This window comes from Prosopis cineraria, unplaced genomic scaffold (genome assembly GCF_029017545.1).
Source record: "Prosopis cineraria cultivar Desert tree isolate PC_DT_omini unplaced genomic scaffold, ASM2901754v1 PC12, whole genome shotgun sequence".
Lineage (NCBI taxonomy): Eukaryota > Viridiplantae > Streptophyta > Magnoliopsida > Fabales > Fabaceae > Prosopis > Prosopis cineraria.
The window spans coordinates 32,454,776-32,480,219 of NW_026555343.1; the positions used below are offsets into that span (position 1 = coordinate 32,454,776).

General features: G+C 31.8%; 2 pseudogenes; both read left to right on the forward strand.

Annotated features, from left to right (window-relative positions):
* Positions 1–7,215: 7,215 nt before the first annotated feature.
* Positions 7,216–8,674, forward strand: LOC129289257 (histone acetyltransferase HAC1-like; annotated as a pseudogene).
* A 3,028-nt stretch (positions 8,675–11,702) lies between these two features.
* On the forward strand, positions 11,703–15,927 carry LOC129289258 (histone acetyltransferase HAC1-like; annotated as a pseudogene).
* The last annotated feature ends 9,517 nt before the right edge of the window (positions 15,928–25,444 follow it).

A 25,444-nucleotide genomic window follows, 5' to 3' on the forward strand; every position in this document is an offset into this window, starting at 1 on the left:
ATTGCATATTATGAAATATGATTTTCATGCATATGAAATGATTTTGAAATGATAAATTCTGTGAAAGTTCTATATGATTGTAATTAGAATTGGATATGTATATGAATTATATATGAGATATGTGAGCATGATCATGTTAGGGGGTGAGAGTTTACTGTAAGGAATAGTGAAATCCATATAGCATATATCTCCTTAATGCCTAGCAAGGCACGTTGTTGGAGATTTTTTACTTAGTATCCAAGTAGGATACAACGTTAGAGACTAAAGCTCCTTAGCATCAGTTATACATTGTTGGAGTAATAACACCCTGATTTATGTGTGATAGGGAGAGACCATAATTCAGAAGTGGGATAGGACACCTTTATTTAAGTGATCCTACAATAGAAGATAAGTTTGAGTCATTGTGAATGTGCACTTGGTCCAAGAGCTATAATTTTAGTCAGGGTAATATGGAAGCTCTAATGGTAGAATGATTATGCTAGAGTAAAATTAAACATTGATTATGGAAAAAGTTATGTTGTAATATGCCAAAAGTATGATTTAGTGTATAATAGCTTTACTCTTATATGGTTGTGCATGTTAATTAATAGTAGTGAATTATTTTATTATTCAGATATTTATCTCACCCCGTGGTTATATTTTATAAGTAAGGGCTTTGGTAGGAGGAAGGGGAAGGAAGGGGTGATCGAAGAGTGAATAGCTCATTTGTATAGCTCTTCTCCCTTGTCACTTTGGTCATTTGTAAAAAATATTTTTTAGATTTTTCCAATTTAGGATCATGACATTGTTTCAGTATCACTTGCATAAGGATTTGTGATATGTGTGTGCATCTCGACCTAAAATTGATGCTATTATGGTTAAATGAGTGTGTTTGACCATGATACAATTACAAGTGATATAATTGTGATGATTTATGTATGAAAATGACCAAAACAATATTTATGTTGAGTTTTATTCACCCCTTTGTATTGTTAGAAATTGGAGGTTTAGTGCTCATTTTGATTATGAATGCTTATTTGTATGATATGATTGGCCATGTATGTTGTATGTGGTCTATTTGAGGTGGTCAAAGTAATCCTAGAGCTAATGGCTTTTGGTGTTGTGAATTAGACACTTTTGAATGTGTTTTGAGGTGAAAACAGATCATTTTGGGTTCAGATGTCTATCTTTTTAATAGTTGAGAATTTGGGTGTGAAATTAGTGCCATTAGTTAGAGAGATCAAAGATCTTCATGTAGACACTTGAATCGCTCAAATTGGATATTGAATAGTGAAATGGAACGCTCTAAAAGTTCAAATTGCTATCATGATAGTAGATTCATGATAGCAATATGCTGTTATGACAGTAGGTGCACACCGTAGTGCATAGCAGTTGCATCGTGATTCAATGTTTGATAAGGGATTCATCCCTTTATGCCATTTGTCGTGACGGGTGTGGCCAATGTCGTGACAGGTGTGGCCAGTGTTGTGGTGGACAGGCTAGTTTGTGGAGAAAATTCTAGTTTTCTCCTACTTATTTTTAAGTGGATTGGTTTTCATGCTTATGTTATCATGTATGACTTGTTTTAAATGATAGTTTAAGCTTAAACAATATTTTAAAAAGGATTTTTCTTAGGATCTCAATATTTTAAATTAATTACCTTTAAACTCTTGGGTTGTCATAACTTTTATTTAGAATTTCAATTAATTTGAGTTATCACAATGGTGTGCTAGAGTATTGCCCTGGCATTGTCAAGGCAAATATTACACTAGGAGATCTCCTCTTCTTCTCCCTCATGCTTCTCAAAAATTAAAATTTCCTTTCTAGTTTCAAAACTAATTCACGACTTATTAAGGTTGACTAACGACTATGCATTATGGCACAGCATACATATGTCATAACATATGGCATAGTGAGAAAACTTTCACTTATCTCGTGTCATCCGATCCCAATTTGATTCAAATTCTAGCCCAAACTTAGAGGTGCCCAATGGTTCTAAAACACCCATTAGCAATTTAGAAACATGATTAATTAAATTAATTCACTTATTTACTAATTTAAACCTTAGTGATTAAGTACTAGATTAAAACTTAGGATGTTACATTTCATGTTGGTTATGTATGTAACTGACATGAAAAACATTTTCCATGTCGATTTTATTACAACTGATATGAAAAGATTACATCCCACATCAGTTTTTTCACATTGGTTATATATCTGACATATAAAGTCTAATTTTTTACAATGATTTTTTTTTCATTTTCCCCCGATAATTGACATAAAAAATCTAAAAAACTAATGTAAACAATCATTATCACAGTAGTGAATTTCATGGATACAACATGTTAGGGCTTATTAAACAAAAAACATCCAAAGTGGAGCCTTTGTTGAGCAAGAAAAAACCAAATAAAGGGAGGTTTGATGCAACTATAATAAAAATAGTGGGGATACATTCAAAAAAGTCTCATTTATGGAATTATAAATCAAAAGGTAAGAATTAACAAGCATAAAAATCTTAACAAACTTAATAAAATTTGAAACAACTATACTGGTAAGAGGTAGTAGCTTTGTTTTCTTAAACATTATTAAGGGGAGTACTTCTTTCGAGAAGAGAAGAATAAGCATGATATATCAAGTCATCGATCACCAAGTATTTGATATAGTTCATTATCCTCAATCTCGTAGGTGTGTTGACCTAAAATGTATTAGTACAAAACATATTTGTCTTCCTAAGCATAGGGATGTGGTGGATTGTCTAGTTTTTTTCTTGTTATATACAGTAGTAGGTTATAGGAATCTTTCCCAAGAAAGCCTCCTGAGGTGTCATAACATTGTTAGTTGAGAGTTGTTAAAGTTTTCATACAAATTTGGTAGTCTATTTTTTTAGTATGTGTGGTAGTTGCATATTTTAGTAGTCCATCTTTGATCTATATTTTTATGTTTGCATTTGGTAGGAAGTTCTTTTTTAAGATATACTTGAGTTGTATCATATGAAGCTAATGTTATTGTCGATGGTTATAGTGGTATCATGTATAAATGATTAGACGACACCCCATGATAGAAGCTGGGGGTTGGTGTTGGACCCTAAATTCTTACCATATTTGGTTGTAGATACAGCTAGCTCATTCAAAGTCATCATAACTTTTAAAAAGTTTAAGAAAACTAGTTATATGAATTCCATTTTTTCTTAAGAACTTATGCCATTGTAATTTAAGAATAGGGGTTTCACCTATTGTTATTATCATCGTCCTTTAAAAGATATTATGTTTTGGTGTTTTGTGGGTTTGAAAATTTGTTAATAGAGAAAGCAATATTAAGATAAGTGATAGCAAGATATTAAAGAGCTCCAATGGCTTATTTATAAGAGGAAGGATCAAACATAGGGTTGCTATCAATAAGTGTTGCATTTAAGCCCAGCAAAAGGATATTTGGGCTTAAATGCATTACTCTTAGATTGAGTGATCATTGCATGTGTATTGCATTATAGAGTAGATTCAACAACTTGGGCCTCTTTGATAGAAACTTCAAATAGGCCAAGGAAAGTGGAAATATATGATAGATTGGGCTATGAACTAGCCTAATATCACTTTAAGAAAACCTAGATGAAAAAAGCTTGAGATAATAGACCTAGTGATGAAAGCCCTGAAGATGATAACTGTTGTGCTAGTGCCTCAAACAAGGAATGCATTGATATAATAGAACCAGTAGTCATGGCTTCTAGTTGCATAATGAGTAATGGAACAACAATAGAGGAATCACCATTTGAATCTGACTTGTGATTTAAGAACCCTATAGTAAAAGGAAACATAAAAGGGTTAGACACAATATGGTGAGAGATATATATATGGCTAGTAAAACTGAGACATCTGAATCCTTTTTATTGAGATACATAACCTAAGAACACACACTTCTAGCTATGGAACTGAAATTTATTCTCATTATATGGCTTTAGGCAAGGTTAGCAGGCACACCCAAATGGTTGCAAAGAGTTATACATAGCCTCTGTTTTAAAAATTTGAAATATAGAATCATCTAGCACTAGAATCATTAACTATTTGGTGTGACAATGTTCGTGCGTGTACATTAGCTATGAATCCTGTTCAACATGCTAGGAGTAAACATATGTGTCTTGTTCAAAGAAGATGACAAATTGTCTTGCAAAGGCTCTTACTTTTTCTCAATTTTCTAATCTTAAAAGCAAATTCAGGTTGTCAGTCACACCCTCTAATTTGAGGGCAGATGTTAGAGCATAAGATTAATTATATAATTGTATGATTAGTTATTGTTTATGTAGCCTTCTATAATGTATAGGTAGGCATATCTTGTAACTATATTGCATTATATAATGAATGAATGAGAGCCAGCAGGGTATTTGAGGCTTGGCATTATTCTCTTTTTAATCTACTGTTTGAATCTTCTCATCATATACAAAAGTGGATTCTTCAATTGAATATAACTAAGCAATGCTCTAGGAATAGTCATGCATGACTCTTTATTTAGCTTTATGCATGTTGCTCTCTATTTACCCATTATCTAGTTATGTACAATGTGGCATTTGTGTCCTTGGAGGCACATTTGCTTACTTGGGATGGCATGTCTTTGCAAAACATTCTTTCATGGCAATATTTTTTTTAACTTCTTTTATATTGGTGCGATCATTCTCAACTATGGTGTCTATCTCAAGTCTTTATGTAGTTTTTTTTTTAAATCTTTTCTTTTCTTTGCAAAACATTTTAGCTTTAATGATTGTTGTTTTGTTTGTTTATGTAGTTCTCGTACTTGCTATCTCATCACCCATGGGTTAGAGACTTGTATTTTAAAATTTTATCTTTTATAGAAAAAGTATTTCTCAACCATTATTATTATTATTATTATTATTATTATTATTATTATTATTATTATTATTTTGATATAGTTTCTTAACCGTTACTCTACTTGATTTGTTTGGCCTGAATGTATACACTCATAATCATAATCATAAATTAGTATAAATAAATAATTCATAATTATTTTAATTATAAATACATTAATGAAAATTCATAGAAATTAATTAATATTTAACATTTAAATAGATTTTCTAAATTGTTTTTTTCCTTTCATAAAATAATTTGAATGAATAGAATGTAAATGTAAATATATTTAAATAAATTTAAGATCTATATTTTAGAAAGACAGTTTAGAGACCAAACTAATTCTATACTTCAGGTTAAAGCAATAAAATAAGGAAGTAAAAAAAGGAAAAACAAAAGACAAGAAAAAACCAATTCTGCCTTTAGCCTAAAAAAAAAATACTTTTCAATTTCTTTTGATTCTCAAGTTTCTCTTCTTTTATTTATTTTCTACTATAGTTCATTCAAGGCAAAATTCACACGTGCCTTTAGTTGGGATGGTGTCACTGACCTTTTCTCAATCTCCTCGGTAATCAATTTGTCGATCGATGACGACATGGTCTTGGATAGTTAGTTCATTTTTGATTTTACATATAAATTTGGATTGGATTTGGAAACTCTTGTCAAGCCTATACCCGATTGTTCCCTATTTTAGGTTTGTTGTAATTTATTAATCTTTTAGGGTTTTTGAGTTCTTGAATTGCTAATTTTTCTATTGTTCAATTTAATTTGGTATCAGCCTATAGTTATTGTAGTAATATTTAATAGAATTTATATAATCTAAATTCAACCCTTTAGTTTCCAATCAAGAGCAAGGGGATCAGTCTAACGGTCTTTCATTCACGGCTCCTGGTTTTCTAGAATTCTATGATATTTAAATTTGTTTCTTGCATTCAATGGCTTTTATCATTGCTTCTAAATTTTAAAACTTCTTATCAACTAAGTTTCTTCCAAATACTTTATATTTTTGCCATAAATAGAATTGTTGACTTTTGATTTTAAGACACATATATATAGATATATTATGCATTTATGTATGTGTACACATGTGGAAGTATTTGGATTCCTAAAATTTTGGTACATAACCTCTAATGACTTTATTTGCTTATGTTAAAAGTTTTACCAAGCTGTGTTTTATTGCACAATAAAAATAGGAGGTTGGCGCAACTGACCTACTAGCTGATTATGGAATTCTTACTATATGAGTGATACAATACATGTTTTGTAAATTAGGAGAAATGAATAGGGAAGATGGAACTGCAGCGCACATTTCAAGTTAGATACCTAATCGAGCAGGGTCCCAGTTACCAAGATTGGTTCAGCTGAATGGAAATGCCCTTCCTCCTCATATACTAAATTTAGGTGGTATTCCATGTTCAATGACAATTATGGACCCTGAATTTCTCAGAGCATGTTTGGATATGCAATAGAAGATGTAAGACAATTTTTTCAGTTTTGGTGTCTTCGTATTATATGAATTGTTTATTTGCAATGCATTTAATTAGAATGAGTTGATTGCATTAATTCTTTTTGGGAAAATTGTTCAGTCTAACAGAGATGGATATATACATATATTTATGTAAAGTATAAGGTGAGAAAACACAAAAGTTTGTAAACGCGATATATAATTTTAATCAACATTTAAATTTATCCCAAAAAACCTTAATTTTGTTCTAGGACTTGATGTTACATATCTTTTCATTTGAGGTACTACTTTGTGCCTCATTGCTAGGATATTGTTACATAAGTGGTTTTATCAGTCTCAATGCATTTCGCATTGCAAGCAACCATTTACAACGTGTACCCAATATTATTTGTAAGTTGTAACTTGCTTGACCAATGACAAATGAAAAAGTGAGTTACTTTTCCTTGTCTTCCATGGTTCCACTTTATGTTTTATGGCCTTTTGCCTTCTTTAAAAGTAAAGGCCACAATAAGAGAGTAGAACAAATAGCCTTTAGTTTTGTTAAGAGGGGTAGAGGAAGATCAAAGATAACACTTCTGGAAGTTGTTGAATGAGATGTTCGGTTAACAATATTTCCAAAGGCTTTGCTGTTGAGAGAGTACAATGATATTGTGCAATCTATATAGCCAAGCCCACCTGATAGGATAAGAATTGTTATTGTTGTTGCTATATCCTCTCTAAAAGTATCCACTTATCTCCTTGAGAATCTAAACATAGTATATGAGATCAAACAATCATGCTCTACTAATCTTTTTTGTTGCTGATATTTGTTAATATTTTTACTTAAACTTTGTATACAATAATAAAATGATGAAATAAATAGATACAGAAAATCATTATATATTTTGCTCTTTTACCTTTCAATTATAATATGCTATTACAATGGCATCACTTGCCGGTTATAGAACTTAATAGAAGAAAGTTTAGGGATGTTGCCAAATGCCTGAAGGAGGGCATGTTAAAATTTACACCTTCGAAGGTTTTACTTCTTGGCCTTTAATTTCTTTTCTTAACATTGGAATCTTTCACTTAGTTTATACGTATTCCCTTTTATCTCTATTAATTTTCTTATTCCTCGAAATGATCTTTCTTATAGTTAATAATGTTTTAGGTTTATCTTCTTAAGAGGAGCACCTGAACATGGAAACATTAGATAGTTATTTGATGACTTGTATCAAGCGATTATCTATAAGTAATCAAAACTAACAATATCCCCAGATTGTCAGCTCTTCTCTAGTAGGTATAATGATACCAACACCTAGCATGTTGCAAGTTATGAATTCAAGCATGGCCTCTACACTCAATAATTGCATCCAGTAGATGTAATATCATGGTATCCTCATCTATCAATAGTGGAAATATATATCTTCTTGGCAGCTTGCATAGGAATTCCTTAAGTAGATATGATGGTAATATTGCTATCTTTCTTTACCAGACACTTCCACTTTACTCATTTTCCCCTTGAATCATAAAGTTTAGTTATTTCAGGTTTGTCAAATGGCTATCAGCAGTCTTCTATTAGTTTTTCTATTGGTTCTGGTAGAAACATGTCATCAATGGGTGTGTAAAGAATTACAAATAAGATAATTCCCACTCCTAGATTTCCTAGTAGCAATCACTCATATGTGAATGTAGAATCTTTTAATAGTAGCAATGTCTTTTCCAATGTTGATTCTATTATGGTATCATAGCCACGGCACAAGCAACATATTGTTGGCCAAAATAATAATATGGTGCAAAACCTTGGCAACTAAATGGGTAATAAAATGAGGCCTAGTTTACAACAAAAACCCCTTGCATACTCAAATGGAGCTATAAGTAGTGGATTAAGCTCTATTGGAAATAATATGCAAGCTGTAAATGAATCTGGAACTACTGATGGCTATGCTACACCTTATTCTAACTCCTCCAAACAATTGCAGCAGTACTTTGATCAAAATCAGAAACTACTGGTTTAGGGTAATCTTCCTTGTTCTTTTATTTTTTTAATTTTTGTCTACAAGCGACTAAATCTATGATTTTAACCCCAACCATACCCTGTCATTTAGTGGTGTTATCTCTTTGCTTATATTCTTATTTCTCATTGGATGGGTGCGTGTTTATGTTTCTTGTCCATATGCTTTCTCCATTAGATTTTCTATAGAATTTAGCTTCTTACTTTAGACATGAAAAATTTTTGTTAGTAGGTGATGCTTGTGGAACAAATAATGTTGACTCATTTCCTTATAGAAACTTTTATTCATCTATGACATCTTTTGGATCTATCATGAGTGGTCAAAACATGAAATCAGCAAAATTGCCTGCGATATCTAAACCAACTCTCTGGTTAGTAGCCATTTAAGTTTGCATCGGATGCAACAAGCTGCTCTTTTGAAGTCTCAAGCAATTAATCAGTTGGACAAGTTGAATTTTCAGTCTTCTTTAACTTCAAGAAATTCCCTTTTGCATCATCAACAACAATATTAGCAAGGGCCTCAACAATTTAAATAGCCAGAATAATATGTGCATCAATAAATTCAACTTAAGATGTAAAGTTAGCAGCCTTAGCATTTGGTCAATAGTGATGCTTTTAGTTAGTCTCAAGCAACATCCAATTTAGAAAGTCAAGTGAAGTCTGAGCATGGAGTTGAATGAAACATTCTCACTCCACTAAACACGATTAATAAATGAAACTCATGGTAATTAGAGGATTAGCTCAAAGAGTAATTACTAAGGTTTAATCCAAAAGCAAAGGATCCCAAGTTTTCTAAACCATAAAGAGTTTAAATCAATCAAAATACTCTATATCAGAGTAAAAATAAGTTTCAGAAGTATGTGATACTTCAGAGGAGTGCAAGAAATTGAAAACGATTGAAAAACAAAACATATGTTATGATACAGGGTAATGCACTGTGGCTCATGAATGTTGCACTACGGCATGTTACTCTCTGTGCCATACTTTGTGGCTCAAGTGCCATGCACCACGGTGTGTTGCATGAAATTTCTACTAATTTTGCTGTCATTTGACAGCAAAATTGGGGAACTTCTAACTCACCTTGATTCTCCGTCCGATGTCCTAATAACATAATCTAGGTATCTACGAAAAGCTCTTTACATGAACTAGCTAATGGCACAGATTTCACTTTCAAAACCTATCACACTAGGAAGTTAAATATCCAAACACATTTAAACCACTTTTCAATACTTCTACACAAAATAGGTGTCCAAAACCCTCAACAAGTGCTAAAAGCTTTTCCTAACACCTGGACCAAGTCCAATAGACCTAGGACTACTAGTATAACATGTCACAAGTACCAAAACATCAGTATAATAAAAATTCACTCCTTAACCCCATTTTACCAAAAATAGAGGGGAGGTAAGTTATCATTGTACCTTGCCCAATCATTCAAAACATTGTTTCTATACTTGCACTAGTATTTTAGCCCTATAAACATATATATAATATATATATATCAATATACACAAAGACTAGGGGCCTAAAATACAAATCTAATATTTCTAACAATAAAATAGTGCAAGTGTGAAGGCATGCATCCTAGAAAATCATATACCATTACACAATTAAACATAAATTAAGGGCATATAGTAGGAATATGCTAATTTCCCACCTTTTTAGTCTTCTCCCTCTCAATACTAGAGCTAGAGCTTGAAAAATGTTAAATAAAAAAGGTGAGTCTAGCCACTCAGTAACTAAGGTTAAACCTACCTTATACAGTCATATGTTAATTATAAACCAAATACATGCATAAGGAAATCAAGTATGCAAAATAAGCCCACATATATCACAATTTAACATTCTATAACTTCTTTAACAATCATAACTAAGTGCATTATCACCATATTCTCAGATATATGACATGACCCATACTCATGTGACTTGCCACCACTTAGCACGTGTGACACATCATATATTTACTTAGAAAATGATCAACCAACCTTATATTCTTCTTATTTCCTCAGACCGAAACCATAGGCTATAACACTGATTAAGGCTCCATCCACGTGACTGGACTACCCAAGCTCACCAATCGTGAGGTACGATATGACTCACTCTCAAACTATGGCTTCCCCCATTCTTAAATCCTTGGGGTATCTTATACTCTAGGCTATTCTCCTTATTGAACCAGTAGAGATAGCTAGGTTCTAATTTCTCGACAAACTATAGGACAGTCCCTCAACAAATAGTGGGACAAGGCTATACCCCCGTATACTAGAGGGCAGCCTAAATACCATATGAATTTTCTCTACTCCCAATCCCTAGGTGAACTCCTACTACTAATCATGCCATAATCAATACTCACTTGTTTTCACTTTTTTGCTTTTATATACTCAATATTACAACAATTACATTGGGCTCACAACTATGCGCTACCCAAATGCGTATTCTCATCATTTCCTCAAAATTCATTTCTAATTAACACACAAATACCTCTACAAATTGTTACATTTATTTTTCAAAAGCATTAGCATATTCATGGTTAAAATCCTCTTGACTTTGCATTTTGCATTTTCAAGCCAAAAATAGCTTTTTCATGCACTCATTAAAACTAATATATAGTTTTTACTTTAAAAATCAATCCCATACATGTAACATTCACAATTCACATTTAACAACCAATTAATAATTAATTAATAATCAATTAACATATAACTACCCAAAGTAGAGTTTTCCCCCAGTTACCTCAAACCTTTGAGAGATCAAAGGTTTACCCCTCAATCAACTAGCTTCCAAGCTTGAATTTCCAATCCAATAGATGACCAAGAGCTAAAAGTACAATCAACCAAGTTGAATTCCATCAACATAACCAACTCAAACATTTGAACCCTTAATCTTTACTTCTAAATTTTCTAACATCCACTCTACAAGAGGTGGAGCCTAACCATTAGGTTTAATAATTACCTTTAGCTCCCAATTGCATTAATAAGCCATTAAATCCCCATTAAAAGCATTACAAACTTCCAATCACCCACAATAAATGAGATTTTTGAATATTAATGGTGCCCAATAACTCAAGACACCAAAACTCATTATACCTAGGTTTAATACTCTAATCTACCCCTATTAACTCTATTTGAGTTAACAAATTTCAGACCCATAACTTATATGGATTGAAATTATAGTTCCACTATCAAACCCTAACCATAAACTCATGAATGTGGAAGAAATAGGGAAATTAACGAGTGTGATACTTACCCTGGGTATTATAGCCTTTAAAATACTCTTAAAGTCATCTACAAGTAAACCTTAGCAGAGTATTGATATGCCTCTCTATTTCTTCTCTTTTCTTTCTCTCTATTTTTGCCTCATTTCATGTCTGACAAATTGTAAAAAATAGCCATGCACCATGATGGACGCACAATACACCGCGATGCATAGCACAAAAAGGTCCTCCCCTCACTCAAGAATGTCTGTGTGTTGCAGTGGATGATCTACATGCTATGGTATGTGGCACAGCAACATTAACTCTTTCTTTTCTTTTCTTTTTGATGCCCGAGTGGCCTACCTTGATACCGGATCCACAACTAGGGCTAAAATGCCATCAAATATAATTATTAGACCACTCTGGTTATACACCACTTCAATTTACTTAATTATCCTAATTAAGTTTAATTAATCAAGGAATTAAAATTTGGGATGTTACATTGAACATCATCAAGAAAGGCTTAATTCATAGTTTTCTGGGCAGTTTCATATTTCTAGAATGTAAGATTAGTTTTAGAAGAAAAATACTAAATATTGCTCTAAGAGTGCTCAATATCTTTCTTTTCCACCTAGTCATAATGATTTATCCATGAGAGCACCTCAGAATTCACAACAAATGTTACACCCTCAACATTTGACTTTACATTCTGGAAATAATTTTAGCTGGCCTTCAATTGGAATGCAATCTAAATCCACACATGTAAATTAATGGAATTCTTAGTCACAAGATGTCAACCATATAATAGAGAATACATCACAAGAGTAGCTTATGTAGTCTGATTTCCATCAACGAATATCAATGCAAGATGAAGATCAATGCAATAATTTATCATCAGATCCATCTATTGTTGGGCAAGCTGTTGCTTCTTGAAGCTTATATAAGCCACAAGACTTAGGTGTTGCTATCAAAAAGGCACACAGGAACTAACAAAGGTGCCTTTTATTTTTGCTTCATGCCCGACAATATCTTGCCCCTAAAAGGCAATATCAGGAGTGATATTATTATAATGCTCAGAAGATATGTAGACATATAGAAGGATGTGACCTACTCATTGTTTATATCCCTGCTGTCATCATACCAAGGTGTTGCTTTGTCATTTCAAAAACTACAAGGATCCTTGTTACCCTATTTATGTCTTTGTTTGCAATTATCGACGTTCATTTAAACTTAAGTCTCAAATTTAGCTAGGTAATAATTCATGTATGGTAGTTATCATTAATGGATCCTGCAAATCCTATAATACTGACATTCCATCACCTAGCTTGATCCCTATGGTAGTACTAGGAATTGATTCAGAAGACCAGTAACCATCTTAAAAGTGTATGAAGATTGAGTAGATTACCTATCCCTTAAGTTTTAAAAATGACAACTCTGCTATATTAGTTTCTGCTAACTGTCATTTTGATGTTTCCATAAATGCTCAATGCCAAGATTATCCCCATCATGAGACATCTATGCTAATTAAATCTGACCTTACTATAGTTAAGGAAGAAGTTCTAGTGCATTCGGTAAATGAGAGTCTTAAAGTTAACATAAGTAACATTGATGGCAGAGGCTTACTAGTGAACCCATCACATTTAATGGTTCTAGGCCAGAAAATGTTAAAACAGAGAAAGAAACTAGATAAGATAAGTCAGTAAATGAGGCCCAGCTATTTGAAAATGCATCCAGTACTAAATCGAGTAAGCCCAAAATAAAAGGGGTCTCATTAACTAAACTATTCACTCCAAAGCAAGTTAGGGAACACATCACCGGCCTTTAGAATGGGTTGGCCAAGTAAGTCCAAATGCAATCTTGCACTTCAATTTTTTTTCTTTTTTTAGTTCTTCAGAAAATATCTTTAAATTTGGCATCATTTTTGCCTTACACTTCAATTTTCATCAAGTGTATAATAAATTATTTTATATAGAAAGAATTTATTGATCAAAAGAGACAAATACAAAAATTGTGGATAAATATTCCTCCTGTAATTTAGAAAAAAGACTAAGTGGTCTTCAGCTTGGTAAAACTTTTTAGTCTTTTAGTGAATGCAAAAAGGACAAACCCCTTCCCCAACCAAACTATAAGCTGAATAATGTTATACAAGAAATCTTTGATTTTAAAAAAAAATTCATTTTTGTTCTATTTAAAGAATATATAGCATTACAACTGTTAGTTTGATTATTGATATCATTTTTTTTGTAAATCAGTTTCGTTTTAATATAAAGCTATTTCATTTAGTTTGCTTTGGGAAGTGTGTTATTGTGTTTTCCTTTGGTTATTATTATAACTAGGGTTTGAATGGTGTTTCCTCTCATTGTATTTTATATGGGGTTGGTTTTTTTGGGTACCATACATTTGTTAAGCGAAACCAAATATTATATATTGCTTTTCATGTTAAAGAATGTGTTCAGTTCAAATATAGTGTTTGTTTAATGCTGTGCTCTGATATTTCTTGGAATAAGTTTCATATTATCTCAATATCTAGCAATACTAGGTTTTACTTTTTCTTGCATCAAATTGTCCTTAAGATGCACATTTTATGATGAGGCATCTATTGTATTGATCTAAAGTAAATCAAAAGTAGAAAAGAATCAAGCAATAGAACATTCAATGAGTGAGAATTCTTATCAGTTGTGTGCTGTAGAGAAGCTTACTTTTAAACCACATCTAATTTATTGCTCAACTTGTGGTAGTCGTATTAAACGAAATGCTATGTATCATACCATGGGTACTGGTGACAAACAACATTATTTTTGCATTCCATGCTATAATAAGGCTCATGGAGATAGCATTATTGTTGATGGAAACACCATTCCTAAGGCAAGGCTGGAAAAGAAGAAAAATGATGAAGAAACTGAGGAATGGGAAAGTACCATATATGTTAATTTTTGTTGCTTGGTTAATAGCTTTTAATATGTTTTGTTGGCTATTTGTATATTTGATATATGTCTTTCTTTTCATTTATAAGTTCAATGTGATAAATGTGAAGCTTGGCAACATCAAATTTGTGCTTTTCAAAGAAATGATAGGGGACAAGTTGAATACACTTGCCCTAACCGCTATATTCAAGAGGTAGAAAGAGGAGACCGCCAGCCCTTACCCCAAAGTGCTATTCTTAGGGCCAATGATCTTCCTAGAATGATTCTGAGTGAACAAATAGAGCAATGTTTATTTAGGAGACTAAAACAAGAGAGACAGGAGAGGGCACAGCTTTAAGGGAAAAACTATGATGAGATGTGATTCATCAACTGATTCCTACTTATTTTAGATTATTGTCGACTATGTGGAGAATGTTAATATTTTTAGAAAATGTATTTTTATCCTTTGGATTAAGGTTTGATTACAATTTTTTAGGCTAAAAGTCTAATTGCAATTTTTAGTTCATAAAATTTTATATGTAAAAAACACTCCCTATTACATTTTATTTCTTCTTTTTTAGAGTATTTATCTAAATTTTAATCTTAAAGTCAATGGGCTAAATTTCTTATCAGGCTGTGGTTTAGGGAGTAATATATTTCCTAACTTTTTGAGGGATATATTGGATATTTTAAGGCAAACTACTTTTATTTGTTTCTGGTGGTGGAACAAGCTTGTTTTGATGCCATAGCTACGATCAGTTGACTAAGACAATTATCAAATGAAGACCTATATAATAAATAATGCATAGTGATTTTTCTTGAATATTATGTAATAAGCTTTTTTTGACTTGATTTTTTGGTGATCTTACATATTTCCACTACTTTTCCTCTGAATATTTTATTTAGTATTTTTTCCTTAAAATCTAAAGGTATTATTTTAAGGAATTTAGGCAACAGTGATCACTTGTAGCTTTAGTAGTAACTTGTTTTCGCTTGTGGGTTTTTCAATTAATGCAAATAATGATTACAAATTAGTCCTTTAGTTTTATGAATTTTGTCTGTGTTACTCAAGTAGCATGATTCAACCATAGTAATTAAAAGTGTATTTCATGAAACTTATTGCCTTATTCATGTTTTGGTTTGACTAGTTTTCTACCTTATAATGCCATTTGATAGATAACTGAGTCCATTGAGATATGCTGGTGATATGTAAAACTTTAAATTGATTTGCTAGGTGCCTGGAGCTGAGTCACTTATTGTAAGAGTAGTGTCATTTATGGACAAGAAGTTAGAGGTGAAAGAACATTTTCTGGAAATTTTTCAAGATGAAAATTACCCGACATAATTTCCTTACAAATCAAAGGTATTGTGATGGTTGCTTTGATTGCTCTACTGTGATTGAATCCTTATCACAAATTATGTGTATTGATATCTTTTTTTTATTGCAGGTAGTTTTATTGTTTCAGAAGATTGAAGGTGTGGAAGTATGCCTGTTTGGCATGTATGTGCAAGAATTTAGATCTAAAAGCCAATTTCCTAATCAGCGATGAGTATATCTTTCATATCTTGATTCTATGAAGTATTTTTGGCTCGAGGTTAAAGCAGTGACTGGAGAGGCTCTTTAGACATTTGTTTACCATGAAATTCTAGTAAGCTTTAGTTGCTATTTCTTGTGTAATGTTTTATCATTAGTGTGTGAGCATTTCTTGAAGATATTTAATTAGGGTTATTATATGTTAATTTTTTATTTCCTTTTTAGTTAAATTGGATACCTTGAATATTGCAAGAAATGTGGTTTTACAAGTTGTTATATCTGGGCATATCCTTCATTGAAGGGTGAAGATTATATATTGTATTGTCATCCTGAAATTTAGAAAACTCTAAAAATCTGATAAGCTTCGAGAATGGCAATTGCTTTACTTGTACAGTGATTGATTTTTTATTGAATTTTTTTAAATCAAACTTTAACTTCTTATGTGGACTTTTATCATCAGGTACCTATCAATGTTAAGAAAAACTTCCAAGAGAATATTATGGTCAATCTCACTAACTTATTTGACCATTTCTTTGTATCTATTGGTGAATATAGTGCAAAGGTTACTGCCACAAGGCTTCCTTATTTTGATGGGGACTACTAGCCTGGGGCTGCAAAGGATTTGATTTATCAGCTTTGTCAAGAAGAAGATGGCATAAAATAGAATAAGAAATGAACAATAAAGAAAACTATAACGAAGAGGGCTTTAAAGGCATCTAGTTAGACAAATCTTTCTAGAAATGCCTCAAAGGATATACTCTTAATGCATAAAGAAATTTGCTATTTTTGGTCTTTATCACACATTATTATTCTTTTAGGCAAGTCATGTTTTGAGTATGTTATGTGTTCAAATATTTAAGTGCTTAATAGTTTCTCATTGCATAGGTGTAATTAAAATTTTAATAATTGGTTTCCTATTGTGAAGATTATATTTTTCTTCTTTCAAAGCTTTAGTGTTTCTCTAGCTTGGTGATACCATTAGTCTGATGAAGGAAGATTTTATTATGGTTCATTTATAGCATGCATGCAGCCACTGTTGTATTTTAATGGTGTCTGACAACCGTTAGGTTTGTAACTAGTGCAAGAATTAATTTTCAAATTTGTGACAAGTAAGGAAATTTATTCTCATTGCTTATCTTGCCATACGTGCAAATTATATTTGCAACTTTGCATACATAACATAGATCTCTGTCTTCAACTAAAGTGTGAAAGTTGGCTTGATCTCAAATGTTTTAAATAATGTCTTGTCTTATGATTTTACTTAGGATATATTTTTGACATTGATACTAAAAGCTTCAAAATTATTAGAATTTGTTGACTGTAACTTCTCTAGGTTGTTGAACAAAATAATTTTTACCCTACTTGTTTTTTGTATTGAAATTGCTGTTGAGAGTTGGTATTCTACCCTCTCCAGAGTTAGGCTTATGACTTAAATCCTTTGTTATTTTTATTGAATTCATGCTGTTGTTGGTGTGAATAGTATTGTTGTGAAGCTTAGCCATAGTTAGTATTAAATTTATATTTTTTTCATATAGTTTTATATTGTTTGGGCTATGTCTGGAGTGAGATTTTGTAAGGCCTTCTACATTTTAAAAATTGTGACGTATCAATTATTGTTGGTAATGTACAGAGAACAATGGTAATTGTAGTATGCAACATGGGTGTTTGTGTATATACTCAATATAAGCTCGGCCCTTTTGTGTAAGATTAAAAAAAAAGTGTTCTTTTAGATACTTTAGAGATTTCATAAAAATATATTTATTTTATATAGATTTTATTAAAAGCGGATATTATTTTACATTTGGCTACAATCATAACAATGATTATTATTTGTTTATGTTTAGATTTTATTATGTATTTGTGGATCTCTATCTAAAAAAAATTATTATTTAGTTATTTTAAAATTTTATAATATCTCTATGTATCTTTACTTTTTTATGGTATTCTTTCTTATATATTGTATCGAATTTTTTTCAAAAGCTATTCAAAGTAGCTTCTCAAAATAATTAAAAAATATTCTAATTATTTTTTAAAGTTTAAACAAACATCATACAATTTCACAAAGTATACTTGTTTGAAAAATAACTGATTATTTCATGAAAAAAAACTTAAACAAATGGGCCCATAAACAACTTAAACAGATATTGAGTCTTGAACAGGTGTTTCTAATGTAAAATACAATGTCTATAATAAACTACAAGGTATCAAACAAGTTAAAACTAAGGTTTGCAATTCAAAGTAATTGTTAATCTTCATCTCCATTCATACAAGAAAGAATCCTTACAAGCTTTTGATTTGTTCTAGATTATTTTGAAATGTACTAACGCACTTCAAAATGTATTGAACCAAAAAAGTTAAAAAGCATTGTTAGATTGTGGAATGTGTATTGTATTTGATATGTAATCATTATGGGTATGTCCCTTTCTTTGTTTGTCGGTGTTTCCTTGAGATTTGCATGCATGCCTTAAATGTTAGCAGTTCAGTGTCAAGGATCAAGAAGAGTGGGAAGGAAAAAGATTATATACAAACTTGTCTCACTGTATTAAAGAAGAAATCTCTTCAACTTAGCTCCTAAAAGATTTCCATCATGTATCTTTTATCTACTCATTTATTTTTGCTACAAAAACAAAATGGTTGAAGATATTGAGGTCTTTAGGTGATTATGCAGACAACTTTTCTACTTCTGTGACTTTCAAGCAATTTGTCAACTTTTAACACTAGAGCCTGGTTTCCAATAAATTTATTCAATGTATGAGTTATCAGCTATGTATATTATAAATTCCACATAAGTGTTCAATTTTTAGGATATATAAGCTAAAATTATATTTATGTGACATTATTGAAAATGTTCATTGTTGGAATTTAATAAATAGTTTTAATTTTACAATGTCAGCTTACGCACATAACTAGCCTTGAAAGATTGAGATTAACTTGTATATGATTATTTTTGGTCAAATTAACCAGAAATATTGTGAAGTAGTTAAGTGGTAGTAGAGCAAACCATTGGGGACTTGAGCAATAGTTTAAAGTTTATGCCATAAGGCTTTATTAGTTTGTCTTACGGAGTAGGATTCCCATTTCCTCACTTTTGCATTATCTATTATACTTTTGTATTCATTATTAGATAAATTATCTGTTTATTACTTTTTTAAGTAGAGCCACAGAGGTTAATTTTCACTCTTATAATTACTTTTTATTTCATTTTTCCTTCTATTTCATTTTATTTTGTGTGCCAAATGGAGCCTAAGGGAATAGATTAATGTTGTGCTGTGGTGTGAACTATAATTAGTCCCACATTTTTAATTATTCCACTATGCATAATATTTGTTTTCCATAACTTGCTATTATAGGAGAGTGTACAATTGAAAAGTAGTTTTATCTTTCTAAATTTTTATTAAATCTGTGATTATGGAGTTTGACAGGGTAGCCTGAATTTGTAAATTACATTGTTATACAATCTATTGTCAAATTTAAGCATATAAACTTGGCGAGAGTTTTGTGCATAAATATATATACGAGACATCATTCTTATAATGTCCATCATGACATTACCAAAACACTCGATACAACACTATCATGATAACTAGGATTAAGTAAATCCTTATATTTACTATAATAGACAAGGGTTAATTAAAAGCAACAATAATTTTAAAATTAGGATCTTAAAAAGCCTTTTGAAAGAGTTTGAATTCAAACATAAGTTAACATTATCATTAAAGGAGAAGCATGGTAAATAAGAACCAAATAAAAGATAACATAAATGGAGAACACTATGCTGGATGACACCTGAGAAGGAGGCACCCTCATTGTGCCATTTGTCATAAAGCACCCTTGTTTTCATGACAACATTGAACTATCTTGACAGCTCTTTAGGACCAACTTTCAAAGGGTGTCATTTTTCTATCTGACGATCAATTCGAGCAATTCAAGTGTCTATACGTAACTAATCAAGTCATCTAACTATTGGCACTAATATCACAATAAAATACATCACTATTTATAAATTGAATATCTAATTGCAAAAAGTTACATTCTCTCTTCAAAACAAGTAAAAGAGTGTCTAAAACAAGCAATCAAGTACTAATAGCCTAATTACCACTCAAACTAACTCAACCAAAGCATTAACTCATGCAAGTGCAACTAAAGGAATGCAAATCCTAAGTTGACAATGCCAAACATGCACGCATGTTCACGCGCGCACACACATGCACATTCTTTAAACACAACCAAAAGAGAAAGCTATACTTCTAATAGCACTCCTACTCCTTGGTAGTGTCCTCCTTCCCTTTGCCCCTATCAAAACCTTCGTTTATAAAATTATAACCATGGGGTGAGAACAACATCTTAGCAACCAAATAAGATAATATATATAAGAGAACCAAATAATCTAATACACACACACAAGTATGCAAGGAAAGTTTATGAGCATGTGAAGTGAAAATTATAATAGGGAATCAAGAAACATAACAAGTATATTTGTATATATTTCCATTCAAAATAATGCATGATCAAACAATTCACCTTATATCCTCCTTATTGCGTCTGATTAAATATGTACTAGGATGCTAGTAATTAATACCATATAGATTTCATACAACTCTGCTCCTATGGGGTGAACTCCTACCCTCTCACAATGATTATGCTCATATATATGTCACATCAAAGAATAGTCATTACAACATATCTAGTTCATAACCAAGCACTAATATTTCCAACTTGAAAACCAATTTTGCAAACATATAATTATATTTTGGCCTAAATGCACTTTCAAATATGTCTTACTTCACATAGTTCTCTAAAAACACAAACAAATATTCATATTCATCTATTATGTAATAAAACATTAGAATGTAATTTTGTAAACACTCAAAAGCATCTAAACAAACAAATAAAATGATTAGATTATTTAGTTACCTCAACCCTTTTATTACAAAATGTTACCCATGGCAATTAACTACTCCTTTGTAAGGTCTCCCTTACTTAACAACATAATGCTCCACAATCAAGATAATCAAGGGATTCACTCTTAAAGGATTACTTATTTGTAAAAGTACATTAAAGGATTTCTCAAAACTTTTACAATGGAATCCCAAATTTAACATTTTATTTTTTAAACAATGCTCTTAAAGTGTTCAAATTAGAGTTCAAAAGTAATGCAAAAGCTTGAAAATCAATTGAGGCCCAAAACAATGAGTTTTGAAACTCAAAAATGAATTATGTGTAGAAAACGAAACGTGCGCCATGACTTGCCTTCTCTATGCCATGCACTGCAGCATGAAGTGTCATGCGCCGTGGCGCATTGCACGAATTTGATAGCATTAGTGTTGTGATTTGATAACACAAGGAGCGAACTTCCAACACGTCCCAAATCTTCGTCTGATGTCTGATTGAGGTGGTTTCAGTGTCTACACAGAGCTTTTTCCTAGATCTAGCTAATGGCACTAGTTTTACACTCAAACTTATTTTTATAAAAAGTTGGACACCAAAACTCATTTTGACCACTTTTTCACAAAATTTCACAAATGGTGTCCCAACTCAACCACACATGCCAAATAGCTCACATCGACCATCTAACCACACTCAATAGACTTTAACAGACTCATGCAATGCACCACACACAATTAGAAACATGTTTATCATAAAATCACCACACAACCCCGACTTTCTCAAAACATAAAGGGGAAGCCAAAAGTTGCACAAATTTATCAATTTCATTACAATTCTTTCAAATACACATATTTCTACTTGCATAAGTATTTTGGCCCTATCCATAGGTTTACAACCAAAACTCACTAATTCAGGACACAAAATACACCAATTGCACAAAATAATGCAAGTAGTATAAAAACATTAGCATGTGATCCTAATTGGCAATTACATTAACAAATACACATTGAACAACTAAAAGGAGGCATATAGAGGATTACTCCACAATCTTAGGCCTCTATATGTTTTTCTGAGTCGGATTCGATAAGCTAGGTCCTGAAATATTAAGAATTGAGGGGTGAATACAATCACTCAATAACCAAGTTTCACCTAACCTATATAGTTGCATATCAATTGTAAATAGATGTAATTAGGCAAATACATAGATATCACATATAAACACTTGACCACAGTTTATGAAACTAACAACCATGTGATTAGGCCCACAAGATACAATATCATAATATTTTATAAAGCACAACATGGGGTCGCAATAATAATAACTATGCACCCTTAACTCTTGTCAGACAACAAAACTAACAACCATGTGGTTGGACTTGTATGCATGATTATATGTCATCCTCATACTCTTTTGTTACCTCCAACATAAAACTGGTGGCTATCACATCGCTACGTCCTTCCTGGACTAACCTAGCCTACCACTTGTGAGGAGCTACTAGGCTAAGGTAAACTTACTCACTTATATAATCTGGTTTCTTCTAGTAATAATAACTATGGTGTGTTGTACCCTTAATCTAGCCTTCTCATGAATTGGTGGAGACTAGTTAGGTTTGAGTTCCTCATAGAATAAGTTGGACAGTCCCAAATTAATTATGGGACAAGGGCTACCTCCCGATTCTAACGTCGGTGCCAAGGCAAGTTCTTGATTCCAATGGTCACTACCAATACCACATGGATTTAAACCAATCTACTCCTCTCCCTAAGTAAACTCCCATCAATGATCATACTATGCACATTTCTCTCATAATATGTATTTCAAGGATTAATTCATGATAAATAATCTCATATTCAGTCACTCCACACATTTAATATATCATATATCACAACTCTTTACTTTTATAACAACATGCCACAAGTAAATTCATAAATCGTGAGTAGGTGGCATAGTCAACGTTTTCCTTTCCCAAAATTAAGTACATTACCAATATGCATTATTAATTTAAAACATCAACATATTTCATAAAAATAATTAACATTCAAATATAAAGATTAGGTTTTTCTTAGTTACCTCAAACCTTTGAGAGGTCAAAAGTTTATCCCTCACTATACCAACTTCTAAAGCTTCTCCTAGTGCCAAATGATTCACACTATAATCAGAAGCAACAATATCATCACAATCCTACTCTTAAGCAATTATCAATGTTGATTCCACATTCCCTCTATTTTACCAATCCCATAAATCTCTACCCATGTATGCCCAATGGATTCATTAAGTTCTGTTAACCCTCATTATCATTTATAAGTCATTAAACCACAATTAATGGTCCACCAAACTTCCAATAACTATATTTATGTCAATTTTAAAATATTTAATGCTCTACCTATCTAACTCTTGATAAAACCATCAATGTAGGATTTATCTATTACAAACCACTCCTATTATACTCATTTTAACTAATGGGATTGGACCCATAGTCTTCTAGATTGAATTTTAACCTTTTAACTCAAATCCTACCATAAATCATCATAAATGAGGGAGAGAAAGGAAGAAGAAGGTTTAGATTACTTATCTTGGGTGTTTAGAAGCTTTAACTTAGCCTCAATGTGCTCCCACAATATGCCCTAGTAGAGTAAAAGTCATGCTATTCGATTTCTCCTTCCTTTTTTCTATTTTTCTCGTGCTAATATAAATCTGATATATCAAATTTTTAGCTGTGCACTGTGGTGCACATTGCCCTCTACCATGGCACATGACATAAATGAGTCTGTTGCATTCAAATCTGCCTATGTATACTGAAACAAACTAACCATGCTCCGTAGCATGTGGCACAGAGAGCAAATCTTCACTTTTTCTTCCTCTTTCATTACCCGGGAGGCTCGCTATCGATCCGAACTCACTTCTAAGGCTGAAATCACCACAATTACACTAATTAGACTCCTCTAGCCACACACCTTATTAATTCACTAATTACCTTTATTAGGTTAATAAACCAAACTTAAATTTTCCCAGATGTCACAACTCTCCCCTCTTTCTAAGAATTTTATCCCTAAAATTTAGTAAATCAAGTAAATCTTGCCTTACTGGGAAAGATGGAGATACCTTTCTCTCATTTTCTCTTCCGTTTCTTAAGTGGCATCTCTAGAAGTCATTCCCTTCCATATCACTTTCACTAAATAGATAGTTTTATTCCTTAGCTACTTATCTTTCACATCAGCTATCCTTTCCCGGTCAGTCCAGTAAGTCAAATTCTCCTGTAACTCCACTTCTTCTAGTTCAATTATGTAATATGGATCGGGTTGGTACTTCTTGAGTCATGAGATTAATCTACAAGATTAATCTAACTTAAAAGGATTTAAAAAATAATTAATCTACAAGATTAAACACTAATCATCGAATTATAACTTTAATAAACACAATTTTAGGCTAAATTAGGTTACCCTTACCAAAATTTGTTATTAGCTTAACTAACACTCTAACCACAATCTATTAACTCCATTTAACATTAATAATAAACTTAGTTAATACTAAATTACAATTGACATTACTCTCAAACCTTGAATTTAAGCTTAGGGTTCATCCAAACCCTAAGCCAAAGCTTTGAATCATTACAAAATCATCAAACCTAAGCATGAAAGCTTAAACTAACTCCTTAGATACTCAAAGGACAAAATGGGTTCAATTTAAACCCAAGAGGGGATAAATGTATCTTCCAACCTAAGCCAAAATCATTAAAAATTTGAATAGAGAAAAGGATGGATAGATAGGAATGAGTTTATAGGTTAGAATGCCTTCAAAGATATTAAAGATCAAATTCCTAGCAGCCCAATGATCTCCCTTCGTTGCCTCTCTTATTTCTCTTATTTTTCTCCCTTTATTTCTAATGGATGTAAGTCTCCAATTTAATCAAAATTTCATACATTCATCACGATGCAGAGTGCATCCACTATAGAAAATGGCACAGTAAGGCCAAAATGAATTTTAGGCTTTACTTTGAAGCCTAGTTAGTCTGAAACCTATCCTAACCTTCATCTAAAGCCATTGTAGATTCTGACAAGTCTATTAGTGTTCTAAAAACTCAATAAACTTAATTTATCATTACTTTAATAATTTATCCTTATTAATCTCTTAATCTTTAAATTCTAAAATTGAGATGTTACAATTTTCATTCTCATTGTTACTATTTTATAGGTGTAGGCTTCTTTGGGGGCAAAGGGGAAGGTATACGAGGCAAGAAGAAGATGAGAACTACTACCTTTATAATACCTTTATTTGATTGATGTGTATTTATGAATATATATGTCACTATCACCAACTAGGATGATATAATTGTTAAGTGTACTTGCATGAATAGGTTGTAATATTTTATTATATTTTAGCCTATAATGTTATATATGTAGTGAAATTGTTGTAAGAGGCTAAAATACTAACGCAAGTATATGTTTAATGTTAACAGACATGTTTGGAAGTCAAAATGACCAAATGAGACCATGTAATATAAATTATGGAGTCGTGCCCATTATGCTTAATTATAGGGTTTTGTATGGCCAAAATGTATCTAAAATGTATGATTGGTTGAAAGATTGCTCAATTAGGAATATGCCGATCCTTATGACATGGTTTAAGCCTTGGTTAAGGCTAATGATGT